Genomic DNA, 13,877 nt, shown 5'->3' on the forward strand with positions numbered 1-13,877 from the left:
CCTAACAAGGCATCCTCATCACTATCAAAGTCAAAGTACCCGTAGTGTGATACCTTGGGGCCTTTTTCCATGAAGCAGTTTCCAATTCCTTCATTTGGTGAATCAAATAAGTCATATAAGAGTTGGAGGAAACAAGTGCAATGCCAGCAACACCTTCATCTTGACTGTAGTCGGAGTTGGAGTGATAGCTTCTCTCGGATTGGTTGTCAGACTCAGAACCGGAAACCCATTCACCAACGTGAGCTTGATGTCTTCTTCTTGAACTGCTTTTGGTGTACTTTTCTTTCTTCTCCGGTTCTTTGCCTCTCCGGGAGTGTCTTCATTCATAATTATCCTCTCTACTCCTTCACTCTCTGTGAGGTGACTCATCTCTTGAGATTCATCTTCTAGGTGACTCTTCTCTTCGTTTGTGGGGAGCCGAACACCCATTGAAAAAGTGTCCGGGTTTTCCATAGTTGTAACAGTTTCGGGCACAACTATATAGACGCTTCTCATCATATCTTGAGCTTGAGCTTCTTTCTTTGCCTCTACTCTTGTAGAACTTGTTGAATTTTCTGACCAGGAGGCATATCTTTTTATTGGTAACAAGGTTTTCACTTGAAGTAGCGGGAGCGTTGATTGAAGCTTTGTAAGCACCGCTTGACTTGTTTTGCAGCTCATCTTTGTCCTTGAGAGACGTTTCATGGGCAACAATCCTTCCAATGACTTCAGTTGACTTGCGATCCTTGTAGTTTGGCATCACTTTTAAGCACATCCAACTTAGATTCCCTAACAGAATCAATTCCTTCGTGCATATCAATCATAGTATCCCAAATATCTTTTGTAATCTCAAGGCGACTGATTTTGTTGAATTCTTCGGGACACAAGTAGTTGAAGAGGGTATCACAGGCTTGAGCACTGAATTACAACATCTTTAGTTCTTCCGCTGTCACATCATGATCCGGTTCTTTTCCTTCTCCGAAGAAATCACCTTGCACACCAACACGAACAACAGCCCAAACGGCAGGATTATGACGAGGAACATGCATTTTCATATTATGCTTCCAACTAGCGAAATTAGTGCCACCGAAGTATGGACCTCTATGGTGATCATTTCCCTCACTAGACGCCATACTCTCCTTGGTTGTGAAGCCAATGCAATGGAGACCAAAGCTGTCATACCACTTGTAGGATCGAAAGTATGTCTAGAGGGGGGTGATTAGACTACTTGACGGGATAAAAACTTAGCCTTTTCCCAATTTTAAGTGTGTGACAGTTTTAGCAATTATGACTAGTCAAGTACACCCTACACATGGACATCTAAGAGTATAGGAGTGAAAAGTAAAACATGCAAGTGTAAAGTACAGAGTAAGGTAGGGAAATCAAACGCAAAGGTTGACACGATGATTTTTGGCATGGTTCCGATAGGTGGCGGTATCATACATCCATGTTAGTGGAGACTTCAACCCACGAAGGGTAACAGTTGCGAGAGTCCACGGAGGGATCCACCCATAAGGGATCCACAAAGAAGCGGCCTTGTGTATTCCACCACAGCTTCTGTCCACACAGGACTAGCCTCACTCACGGTAGATCTTCACAAAGTAGGCGATCTCCTTGCCCTTACAAACATCTTGGTTCAACTCCACAACATAAAGTAGGAGGCTCCCAAGCGACACCTAACCAATCTAGGAGGCACCATGCTCCAAAAGGTAATAGATGTGGTAGAACGATGAACTCCTTGCTCTTGTGCTTCTAACGATAGTCTCCTCAACACTCAATCACGCTCTCTCTCTCAGATTTGGCAGGGGTAAGAGAGATCGATCTTGTGGAAAGCAACTTGGGGAGGCTAGAAATCAAGGTTCAAATGGTTGGAATGGAATCTCTTGATCTCAACACATGAGTAGGTGGCTCTCTCTCAGAAAAATGGATCTGGCAAGTGTAAGTGTGTTCTGAGTGCTTCCTCTATGAATGAGAGGTAGGTGGAGGGTTATATATAGGCATTTCCCAAAATCCAACCGTTACAACATTATTGCCCAACTCGGTGACACCGAAATGAATCTCGGTGGTACCGAGTTGCACTAATTGTGGAAACTTTTGAATTCTCGGTGAGACCGATATGGGAACCTCGGTGGTACCCATACAATGACCTAGAACAGTTTTCAAATCTCGGTGAGACCGATTTCAAACTCGGAAGTTCCGATTCTTGAAATATTTTCAACAGAAAGTTGGTCACTAAATCTCGGTGACACCGATAGGAATGTTGGTGGTACCGAGATGGTGGGATTTGGTATAGATTTTGTCAAGTGTAAAATCGATAGGGCCGAAAGGAAATTGTTGGTGGCACCGATTTTGATGATATGGGTTTGGACAGAGATATTTTGTGGTTGAGTGGCTGGGTATTTTTGGTGGCTACTTCTAAGCACTTGAGCAACCAATTCATCATAATACCTCATCCCCTTTTAATAGTATTGGCTTTCCTATGTACTCAAAGTGATTTCTCACAAAGTATAAAATGAAGAGTCTTGTTGCTTGAAGATTGAGCCACTCCTATTCCTCCCTTCATCAAGGGGCATCTCCTCACAATCATGTAGCCAAAGCATCTTTGAACTTTTCTGAAATATACTTGAATAAACTCATTAGTTCAATGATGCATATGTTGTGAATAATTACCAAATCTACCTTAGGGAGCAATTGTGCTTTCAGCGTATGATCAAACACACCTCTAAACGGATAAAGTCATCCAAAAGATCAAAAGTTTTGAAAAACCAAATGAGAGAAAATAAAGTGCAAAGCTGTCCCTCTCAACGCCCTATTTGATCTATACACTCCTCCCCTTTGGCAACAAGTTACCAAAAAGTTCAGAGGTCTAGAACTAAGCATCTCTCTGGGCACGATCTCCTCTGGTAGATGATGATGGAGTGAACAAGAGAGGATCGGCAAAGGATTCTGCATAAGTCACTGGAGCTGGAGGTGTAGACACTAGAAGTGCAGGAGCAGGAGCTGAAGCTTGAGCTGATGAAGATGGTCTTGCTTCTGTAACTAGCACAACTGCTGACCGAGTCTGGGTCCTGAACTGAGTAGTAGTAGGAAGACATGACTCTTCGTCATCACTGCTGGAGCCTAGAATATCTATAGAATCAACTTCATGCTAGAGTTGCTTAACACTCGTAGTCAACTCCGTTACCTTAACATCCAAGTCACAAAAATTTGTTTCCACGATCCTCTCGAGGCTCTTCTGGTTCAGCAAGATCTCATAAACTTTCTTATACATCCCTTGGATGGTGCCGTCCAAGAAAGACATCTGCTCATCTCTGGTTCTGAGCTGTGGGGTTGGAGCGGGAGCATTCCTAGTAGCCTCTGCCGCTGCTTCCACTGCTGCCTCTCGAGCATTAGCTAAGCTGGGATGGCTTTCATTGATCAAAACTTCATTGTATTCAAAATCATGCTGAAGTGGCAGGTGGGGATGATCAAGTAGATATGCATGCTTGCCAATCTTGGCATTGATGAGCATGTGAATATATGGAGCATATCCACATGATCTCTTCTAATCTGCAGCAGTCCTCTTGGTAGTGTCAACTATCAAGTCCACCACTCGGAATCGGGTGTGGGTGTCTAGATGACGTAGCATGTTGATGGAATAACCTCTAATCATCTTTTCATCTCTTGATTTGGGCATCAGGGTGTATCTCATGATGGTGTTTGTCGTGGGAATGACCCTCACAATAGTACCTAGGGGTGTGAACGAAAGGGCTAAGTATAACTAGGCGCGATGAATGCACTCGGATGTACGAGTTCTGGCCCCACTCGGAAGTGGTAACAACCCTACGTCTCGAGCCCTGAGGCTGATGTTTTCTTATGGGGGTGCAAAATATTACAAAGTGTTGAACCCTTGAGCTAGATAGTGGCTTATATAGTTGCTGCCACGACCGACCGAGTTTTATTACAAGGCAATTAATGCTAATAAACACTGAAGTTACTAGAAACAACAACTTTGACCCTCGACGTTACTGGTAATGTGAGTCTTCACTGCACTTCATGTGATGGATTAAGTCCTTAGCTGTTGCAGCCTCTTCGGTGCCTTCAACTTCCTGTGGTCCAAGTGCCAGGATGCCTCTAACTGACACAAGGTGGTCCGAGTGACTCTAGGCAGGCCGAGTGACGGTTGCTGAACCGAGTGGGTCAAGGCTGTACCGGTGACCTTAAGGACACTGGTGTGTAAGGGGTCCTAGGTAGGCCTAGGGAAGCAGGTCCGTAGGCCTACCCATAATGTACAACCCCATCAGTGTTCGTAGTAGGTATTCCTGCTTGCAAGAAATAGACAGAGAGCCAAACTTGTGCGACTGCACAAACTCATGGGGCACTGGCTTGTACATGTTGTCCATGGTGTTGTGGTTCATCTTGAGTTGTGAGTACACATCCAAATATCCTTCTTGTGCTTTAGGAGCACCAATGATAGTGTCCCATTCGTCAAGTGTAGACTCATATCAGTGACCCTCAGTCATCCAAACAATTCTTCCATCAGAATAGAAGTGAGCGATGGAATAGAAGTGCATGATCATCTCATCATTCCAAGCAGTCATCTCTTTGCCAACAAAGTCTTCAATATCAACCATCCCGAAATTTTCTATCACATGGGGAAAATAATCTTCATTGGCCTTGATGTCTTCCCAATCGACATATCTCATGTCGCTGAGTGCTGGACTCTTATCAAGCAAAATAGTCTCATAGAAATCTTGTTGCTCCCTTGTGTGAAAGCGGGGATCAACAACAGTTCTCCTTCTCACAACGTATGGATCAACAGATCTCCATTTCCTCATACCTTGATCTTTCCTCTTCATGTCCTCAGTGATAGGGTGAGAAGCATCATGGGTTTCCAGATGAGCTCTCAGCTTCATAAGCACAGAGGCATCCTCATCTTCCTCTACAACAAAATCTCTGGATGTAGAGCCTTTGTTCTTTTCAGTTGCAGGAATATCCTTTGTAGTACTGTTGGGAGCTACAGACTTCTTAGCCTTAGGTGTTGAAGGCTCGGGGGCAGTCTTATTAGGCATAACATCAGCCATCAGCTTTTTCTTCTTGGGAAGAGGAACCTCAGCTGGAATTTCTTCCTCCTCATCATCAACAGCTTCTGCTGGATCTTCATCCATTGAGGCTGGCCTCCCAACAGCATGGACAATCCTCTTCATGGCTCTTTTCTGACCTAGCTTCTTTGCAAGCCTAGCTTCTGGAGCTCTAGTGACATTAGGTCTGGCATACTCCTTCCTCACAGTCTTCCTGACTGTGGTCTTCTCCTTCTGCTTCTCGGGGGCAGATTCCTTGGGGATGAAGTCAACATGTTCTTCATCATAATTTATCATCCTCCTGGACCTAGTCGTTTCCTTGGGCAAGCAATGGGAGCTAGGAGTACCTGGGCCAGAAGGTGTCCTCTCAAGACCAGTGCCTGAGTCCATTTCAGCCCTAGGCTCACTGAAGTTGTTATGACTATCCTCTGAACCTGACATTCTCACAAGACCAATCACACAAGAAGACTAGTAGGCAAGTAGACAAGAAAACTGTGTGAAAAGATATAGAAGAGTTGGAATGGGTGAGCATAAAATATTCTAGAAGTTTTGTCAAATTTGAACTCTGAAAAATTAGTTCTAACATTCAGCAAAAGGGGATTTCGGTTCCACCGGGTCAATAATTTCGGAGCCATCGAGATGGATGTTCTCATTAACTCAAAATTGACACCCTTTTTGGTTTCACCAAAAAGGAGAACTCGGTTCCACCAAGAACATTCTCAGTAACCCTAAAATCAAAATCGGTAAGACTAACTTTTATGAATCGGTGACACCGAGATTCAATTTTATGAACTATTAACCCTAAATATTCCTTTGCTCACTAAACTATGGGAATTCTCTTATGGGTAGAATTAGTAGCAATTGGACACATTTTGTGACAGCCTATTTGCGCAAGAATCAGATTTAAAAGAGCACAGAAGGGGTCGGATATGTACCCTAACTCGGCTAGGATCCACTACGACGGAGATGGCGGTGAAGATTTGCGGCGAGGACTCCGATGGCGATTGCGCACAAGAGAATCAAGAAGAAGTCTAGGGGACTAGGGCGCGGTAGCGAGGGGGTGCGGCAGACAATGTTTGAAGAAGAGTTTGAACCGTCGGGTTCCACTGGATACATATATCTCATGGCTCTCGGTGACACCGAGATTGAATTTTTGGTGCCACCGAGTTCCTTAACTGTGAGCAGACAAAGAAACTCGGTGAAGCCGAAAAGAATAATTTGATGGTACCGAGATGATAAAACCTTATCAGCCCTAGGCTTTGATGGGACCGAGATTTTGAGGTTGGTCACACTAAGATGCACTTTGGTAGGTTTTGGAATTCAGCCCTTGTCGAGACGGATCTCCGAGTGCTCCTCATATAGAGTGTCCCTACAGTGCTTGCTCAAATTTTGTGATGTATCATGAATAGAATTTGAGATGAGAAAGCATAGATAGCTAGAGGATGGTACTTGGGCATTCTTGCATATCCAATTGGACAAAATAAAATAAAAAGCCAAATAACAACAATTGGATATCCTCGAATGAGCAAAACATGCATACCAACAAGCTCACGCAATAAGATGTCAAATAAAACTTGTTGAACATGCACAAACATTCTAGCATTTATCAAGCACTTTGGCGATGACAAAGTCATCTATATAGGAGTATATCGACTTAGGAGCCAAGTAAGAATACTTGATCATAGGTCATACTCATCGATTAAGCACAAGTGGGGTTACCATTTTTACATAATGCATTAATGTGTTGACATCATTTAGGAGACGCTTATACTCAAGTCTTATAGTAAAGCTCCACTAGATGTGACATCCCCTATGAGGGATAATCTATCCTTGGGTTTTGTCATAGAAGACTTCAAGCAGGTGTACTAGTGGTGGATGCTCATTACTGATAAAGATCATCTTGAGTTGGGAGCAATCTTGTTGTTTCTTACTCTTCTCACCTACATGGGTTAGTCCCAAAGCAAAGGGAACAAATGCAAGGATATCTATGGACATAGAATGAAGTACATGGGAGGTGATGTCCAAAGATGCATTAATTACCTTGTCCCTTTACTTACCTTTGAGGGAATGTGTGCCTCCTTGAACTAATGCATATGGTTGGAGTTGGTTGCATATAGTTCTTACCAAAATGAATAAGAGTGAGTTTCGTTGGCGGAGTCACCCCTCAATATCTTTCTAGTTCTTCCTCTTGGGGACCCACATCACCTTGATGGGGATCCTTGGAGTAGTAGTAGAACTAGATGAGGTAGTACTAGAAGTGTCCTTGGGAACACACTCGACCTTGGCTTGGGGTGCTTCCTCAAATGAGTCAATCTTCTCTTGAAGCCTTCCCTTGCCCTTGTCGAGACGGATCTCTGGGTGCTCCTCACACACAGTGTCCCTAAAGTGTTTGCTCAAATTTTGTGATCAAGCATAAATAAAATTTGATACGATAAAACATAGATAACTAGAGAAAGGTACTTAGGCATTCTTGTATATCCAATTGGCCAAAAGAAATAGAAAGCCAAATAACAACAATTGGATATCCTCAAATGAGAAAAATATGCATACCAACATGCTCACAGAATAAGATGTCAAATAAAACAAGGTGAACATGCACAAACATTCTAGCATCTATCAAGCACTTTGGTGATGACGAAGTCATATATATATGAGTATATTGACTTAGGAGTCAAGTAAGAATACTTGATCATAGGTCATACTCATCGATTAAGCACAAGTTGGGTTACAACTTTTACATAAAGCATTATTGTGTTCACATCGTTTAGGAGACGCTTATGCTCAAGTCTTAGAGTAAAGCTCACCCTAGATGTGAGATCCCCCCTAAGAGGGATAAACTAACCTTAGGTTTTGTCGTAGAATACTTCAAGTAGGTTTAGTAGTGGCCGATGTTCATTGTTCATGAAGATCATCTTGAGTTGGGAGCAATCCTTGTTTTTTCTTACTCTTCTCACCTACATGGGTTAGTCCCAAAGCAAAAGGAACAAATGCAAGGATACATATGGACATAGAGTGAAATACATGGGAGGTGATGTCCAAAGATGCATTAATTACCTTGTCCCTTGCTCACCTTTGACGGAATATATGACTCCTTGAACTAATGCACATGGTTGGAGTTGATTGCATATAGTTCTAGCAAAAATGAATAAGAGTGAATTTCATTGGCGGAGTCACCCCTCAAGAAATTTCTAGTCCTTCCACTTGGGGACCCATATCACCTTGATGGGGATCCTTGGAGTTGTGGTAGCACTAGATGAGGTAGTGCTAGAAATGTCCTTGGGAGTCCGCTCGACCTTGGCCTGGGGGTTCTTCCTCAAATAAGTCAATCTCCTCTTGAAGCTTTCCCTTGCCCTTGTGGTCTTGTGGCAGAAGGCCATGATACGTCTCAAACGTATCTATAATTTTTGATGGTTTCACGCTGTTATCTTGTCTTCTTTGGTTGTTTTATGTACCTTTTATATCTTTTTTGGGACCAACTTATTAATTCAGTGCCAAGTGCCAGTTCCTGTTTTTTCCGTGTTTTTGACTCTTTTCAGATCTGATTTTGGAACGGAGTCGAAATGGAAGAAAAACCCCGAAATGATTTTTTCCCGAACGGAAGAAGATCAGGGGGCCTTTGGGCCAGGCCAGGTGGGCTCCAGGGAGCACACAAGCCCCCACTCCGCCACCAGGGGGAGGCGGTGGTGGGCAGGCTTGTGGCCTCCCTGGCCGCCCCCTGACCTAGATCTTTGTCCTATAAATTCCCAAATATTCTGCAAAAAATCAGGGGAGCCTCAAAAGTACTTTTCCGCCGCCGCAAGCTTTCGTTTCCATGAGATCTCATCTGGAGACCCTTCCCGGCGCCCTGCCGGAGGGGACTTTGGAGTTGGAGGGCCTCTTCATCATCATCATCGCCCCTCCAATGACTCGTGAGTAGTTCACTTCAGACCTACGGGTCCGTAGTTAGTAGCTAGATGGCTTCTTCTCTCTCTTGGATCTTCAATACAAAGTTCTCCATGATCTTCATGGAGATCTATCCGATGTAATCTTTTTGGCGGTGTGTTTGTCGAGATCCGATGAATTGTGGATTTGTGATAATATTATCTATGATATATATTTGAGTCTTTGCTGATTTCTTATATGCATGATTTGATATCCTTGTAAGTCTCTTCGATTCTTCGATTTTATTTGGCCAACTAGATCTATGATTCTTGCAATGGGAGAAGTGCTTGGTTTTGGGTTCTGCCATGTGGTGACCTTTCCCAGTGACAGTAGGGGCAGCAAGGCACACATCAAGTAGTTGTCATCAAGGGTAAAAAGATGGGGTTCTTGTCATTGGTTTGAGATTATCCCTCTACATCATGTCATCTTGCTTAAGGCGTTACTCTGTTCTTATGGACTTAATACACTAGATGCATGCTGGATAGCGGTCGACGTGTGGAGTAATAGTAGTAGATGCAGAAAGTATCGGTCTACTTGTTTTGGACGTGATGCTTATAGATATAATCATTGCATAGATATCATCACGACTTTGCGCGGTTCTATCAATGCTCGACAGTAATTTGTTCACCCACCGTCTACTTGATTTCATGAGAGAAGCCACTAGTAAACACTACGGCCCCCGGGTCTATTCACATCCATCGTTTACACCTCCGCTTTTACTTTGCTTTGTTACTTTGTTGCTTTCAGTTCTCACTTGGCAAACAATCTATAAGGGATTGACAACCCCTTCATAGCGTTGGGAGCAAGCTTTTGTGTTTGTGCAGGATCTTGTGATACTCCTCCACTGGATTGATACCTTGGTTCTCAAACTGAGGGAAATACTTACCGTCACTATGCTACATCACCCTTTCCACTTCGAGGGAACACCAACGCAAGGCTCCATGGCCACGGGGGAAATCCTTTGCATACTTGCCTAGGAAGTCCCTTAAGGCGTAGCCGCAACTGAAGGATGCCTGGTGCCGTCGAGACACCTGTTTCTGGCGCCATTGGAAGGACTTTTGTGCATTAGCATAGCTGACATCAGAAGCATTTCTGGCGCTGTTGCCGGGGAGGAGAAATCAAGATCTATCCAAGTAGGTCTCACAAACTCTTCTCTTGCATTTACTTTTGTTGCGAGTTGTCTCTCATTTTCCTCTCCCCCACTTCACATTTGCCGTTTTCATTTGCCTTTCTCCTTCGCCGTTTTCTTTCACCTTTGCCATTTCCCTTTGCCGGTTTTCTTGCTCGCTTGTGTGCCATGTGCCTTCAATATGCTTGCATCTTTGTTTGTTAATCTCTTTAAGAGACCCACTTGTGTGGAACGAATTACTAGTGAGTTGAGGGCAATTGACTATTTCTATGGAGTTTTGCTTAAGATGCGTGAATCTGAAAATTGTGAGGAATAAATTTATGAAGTGATTCACGAGGGCTCCTTGGATGAAAAGCATTATTGCAATGGCTTCACTATAAATTCTATTAGTGACAATCATGCTAAAAATATGCAAAACCCTAAGCTTGGGGATGCTAGTTTTGCTATGTCCACTACTTGTTGCAATAATCATGATTGGGGTGATGATCTTTCTTATGATCTCAAAAATTTGTTCAAACCTCATGATGAATATGATATTTGCAATAATATTGAAAGTGGGATTGGAGAAGTCATGACTTTAGTTGATGATAATCCCACTATTTTTGAAGAGCGTCAACTTTGCATGTATTCGGATCATGAAAAGAATATCCTATGGGATAGCTATATTGTTGAATTTGAATATGATCCCACATGTAATTGCTATGAAAGAGGAAAATATTTTGGTAGAAACTTTCATGTTACCAAATTACCTCTCGTTATGTTGAGATTGACATTGTCTCTTTCTTCTTCCTTGCATATGGCAACTATTGGTTGTCTTGCCAATTTGTTTCCCTATAAAATGCCTATGCATAGGAAGTATGTTAGACTTAGATGTGATTTTCACATGCTTTATGATGCTCTCGTTGTGCTTCAATTCTTGTCTTTTGTGAGACCATCATTGAATGCCTAGCTAAGGGCGTTAAACAAAAGCGCTTGTTGGGAGGCAACCCAACGAATATATCCTTTTTATTTCTGTTTTGTGTTTTCCACACTTTCATAATTATGTTATGATTGTGTTTTTTGTGTTTCTTTTTGCGTTTGTGCCAAGCAAAACCGTTATGATTAGTCTTGGGGATGATCGTTTGGTCATGCTGGAAAAGACAGAAAATTTCTGCTCACGAAAAGAATTTTCATTTTCTTTTATTTAAGAGCTTTTGAGTTGATTCTTTTTGCTGCTGATTGCTACGCAAATTCTTCAGACTGTCGTAATTTTTCAGAATTTTTGAAGTACCAGACGTATACAAAATATACAGATTGCTACACACTGGTCTGCTGTTAACAGATTCTGTTTTTGTTGTGTTGGTTGCTTATTTTGATGAAACTATGGATAGTATCGGGGGGGGGGGGGTATTATCCATGGAAGATTGAAAATACAGTAACCCAACATCAGCACAAGTAGAAATTAAGTTTGCTACAATACTTAAGGAAGTGGTGGTTTGCTTTCTTGTACTAATGTTACCACGAGTTTCTGTTTAAGTTTCGTGTTGTGAAGTTTTCAAGTTTTGGGTGAAGTTCTTATGGACAAAAAGATAAAGAGTGGCAAGATCTCAAGCTTGGGGATGCCCAAGGCACCCCAAGAGATTCAAGTATGCCATAAAAGCCTAAGCTTGGGGATGCCCCGGGAAGGCATCCCCTCTCTCGTCTTCAATCCATCGGTAGCGTTACTTGGGGCTATATTTTTATTCACCACATGTTATGTGTTTTTGCTTGGAGCGTCTTGTATCGTAGGAGTCTTTTATTTTTGTTGTGTCACAATCATCCTTCTGCACACCTAGATAGAGAGACATGCACACACCGTGATTTTGCCGAGCTTCACTTATATCTTTTGGTAGACAATTCAGCTCACATGTGCTTCACTTATATCTTTTGAGCTAGATACTTTTGCTCTATGTGCTTCACTTATATCTTTTAGAGCACATCGGTGCATGGCTTGGTAGTAGATCTATGCTTTGAAAGTAGTCTCAAAAGGGGTAGTTATCCAAAGGGATACGAAAACTTCCACCTTCATGTGCATTGAATAGTTAGAGAAGTTTGATTCATCTCAATTAGTTTTGAGTTGTGGTTATGGTAATATTAAAGTCATGATAGTAAGGTGTTGTGGATCTAGAAATACTTGTGTTGAAGTTAGTGATTTCCGTAGCATGCACGTATGGTGAACTGCTATGTGATGAAATCTGAGCATGATTAGTCTATTGATTGTCATCCTTTGCTTGGCGGTCGGGATCACGCGATGGTTTATACCTACTAACCCTTCCCCTAGGAGTATGCGTTGAATGCTTTGTTTCGATTATTAATAAAACTTTTGCAACAAGTATATGAGTTCTTCATGACTAATGTTGAGTCCATGGTTTAGATGCACTTTCACCTTCCACCATCACTATCTTCTTAGTGCCGTGCAACTTTCGCCGGTGCACAAAACCCACCATTAGCCTCCCTCAAAAAAGCCACCATACCTACCTACTATGGCTTTTTCAAAGTCATTCCGAGATATATTGCCATGCAACTACCACCATGACATGTGCCACCACGTCTACATTGCCATTGCATGATCGTAAGATAGCTAGCATGATGTTTCCATTGATGTCTATGCCATGCTAGATCATTGCCACGGTACACTACCGAAGGCATTCCATATAGAGTCATAGTTGCTCTAAGTTTTGAGTTGAAAGTGTGATGATCATTATTAATGGAGCATTGTCCCATGTGAGGAAATAAAAGAGGCCAAATAAGCCCACCAAAAAAAAGAGGCCAAAGAGCCCACCAAATAAAAAAATAGAAAAAGAGAGAAGGGACAATGCTACCACTTTTTCCACACTTGTGCATATTAAGCACCATGATCTTCATGATTGAGAGTCTCCCGTTTTGTCACCACCATATAGCTAGTGGGAAATTTTCATTATATAACTTGGCTTATATATTCCAATGATAGGCTTCCTCAAAATTGCCTTAGGTCTTCGTGAGCAAGCAAGTTGGATGCACACCCACTAGTTTTCTTTAAGAGCTTTCACATACTCGTAGCTCTAGTGCATCATTTGTATGGCAATCCCTACTCATTCACATTGATATCTATTGATGATCATCTCCACAGCTCATTGATGTGCCTAGTTAATGTGACTATCTTCTCCTTTTTGTCTTGCAACCTCCACCACATTCCACACCATCTATAGTGTTATAACCATGGCTCACGCTCATGTATTGCGTGAGAGTTGAAAAGGTTTGAGAAAGTAAAGGTGTGAAACAATTACTTGGCCAATACCGGGGTTGTGCATGATTTAAATTCGTTGTGAAATGATGATAGAGCATAGCCAGACTATCTACTTTTGTAGGGATAACTTTATTTTCGCCTTGTTATTTTGAAAGTTCATGATTACTTTGCTAGTTTGCTTGAATTATTATTGCTTCCACATCAATAGCGAACTATTGTTTTGAATCTAATGGATCTGAACATTCACGTCACATAAGAGGAATTACAAAGGACACCTATGTTAGGTAGCATGAAAGCATCAAAAATTCATTCTTTATCACTTCCCTACTCGAGGACGAGCAGGAGTTAAGCTTGGGGATGCTTGATACGTCTCAAACATATCTATAATTTTTGATGGTTTCACGCTGTTATCTTGTCTTCTTTGGTTGTTTATGTACCTTTTATATGTTTTTTGGGACTAACTTATTAATTCAGTGCCAAGTGCCACTTCCTGTTTTTTCCGTGTTTTTGACTCTTTTCAGATTTGATTTTGGAACGGAGTCCA

Source organism: Hordeum vulgare, chromosome 5H, assembly GCF_904849725.1.
Source record: "Hordeum vulgare subsp. vulgare chromosome 5H, MorexV3_pseudomolecules_assembly, whole genome shotgun sequence".
NCBI lineage: Eukaryota > Viridiplantae > Streptophyta > Magnoliopsida > Poales > Poaceae > Hordeum > Hordeum vulgare.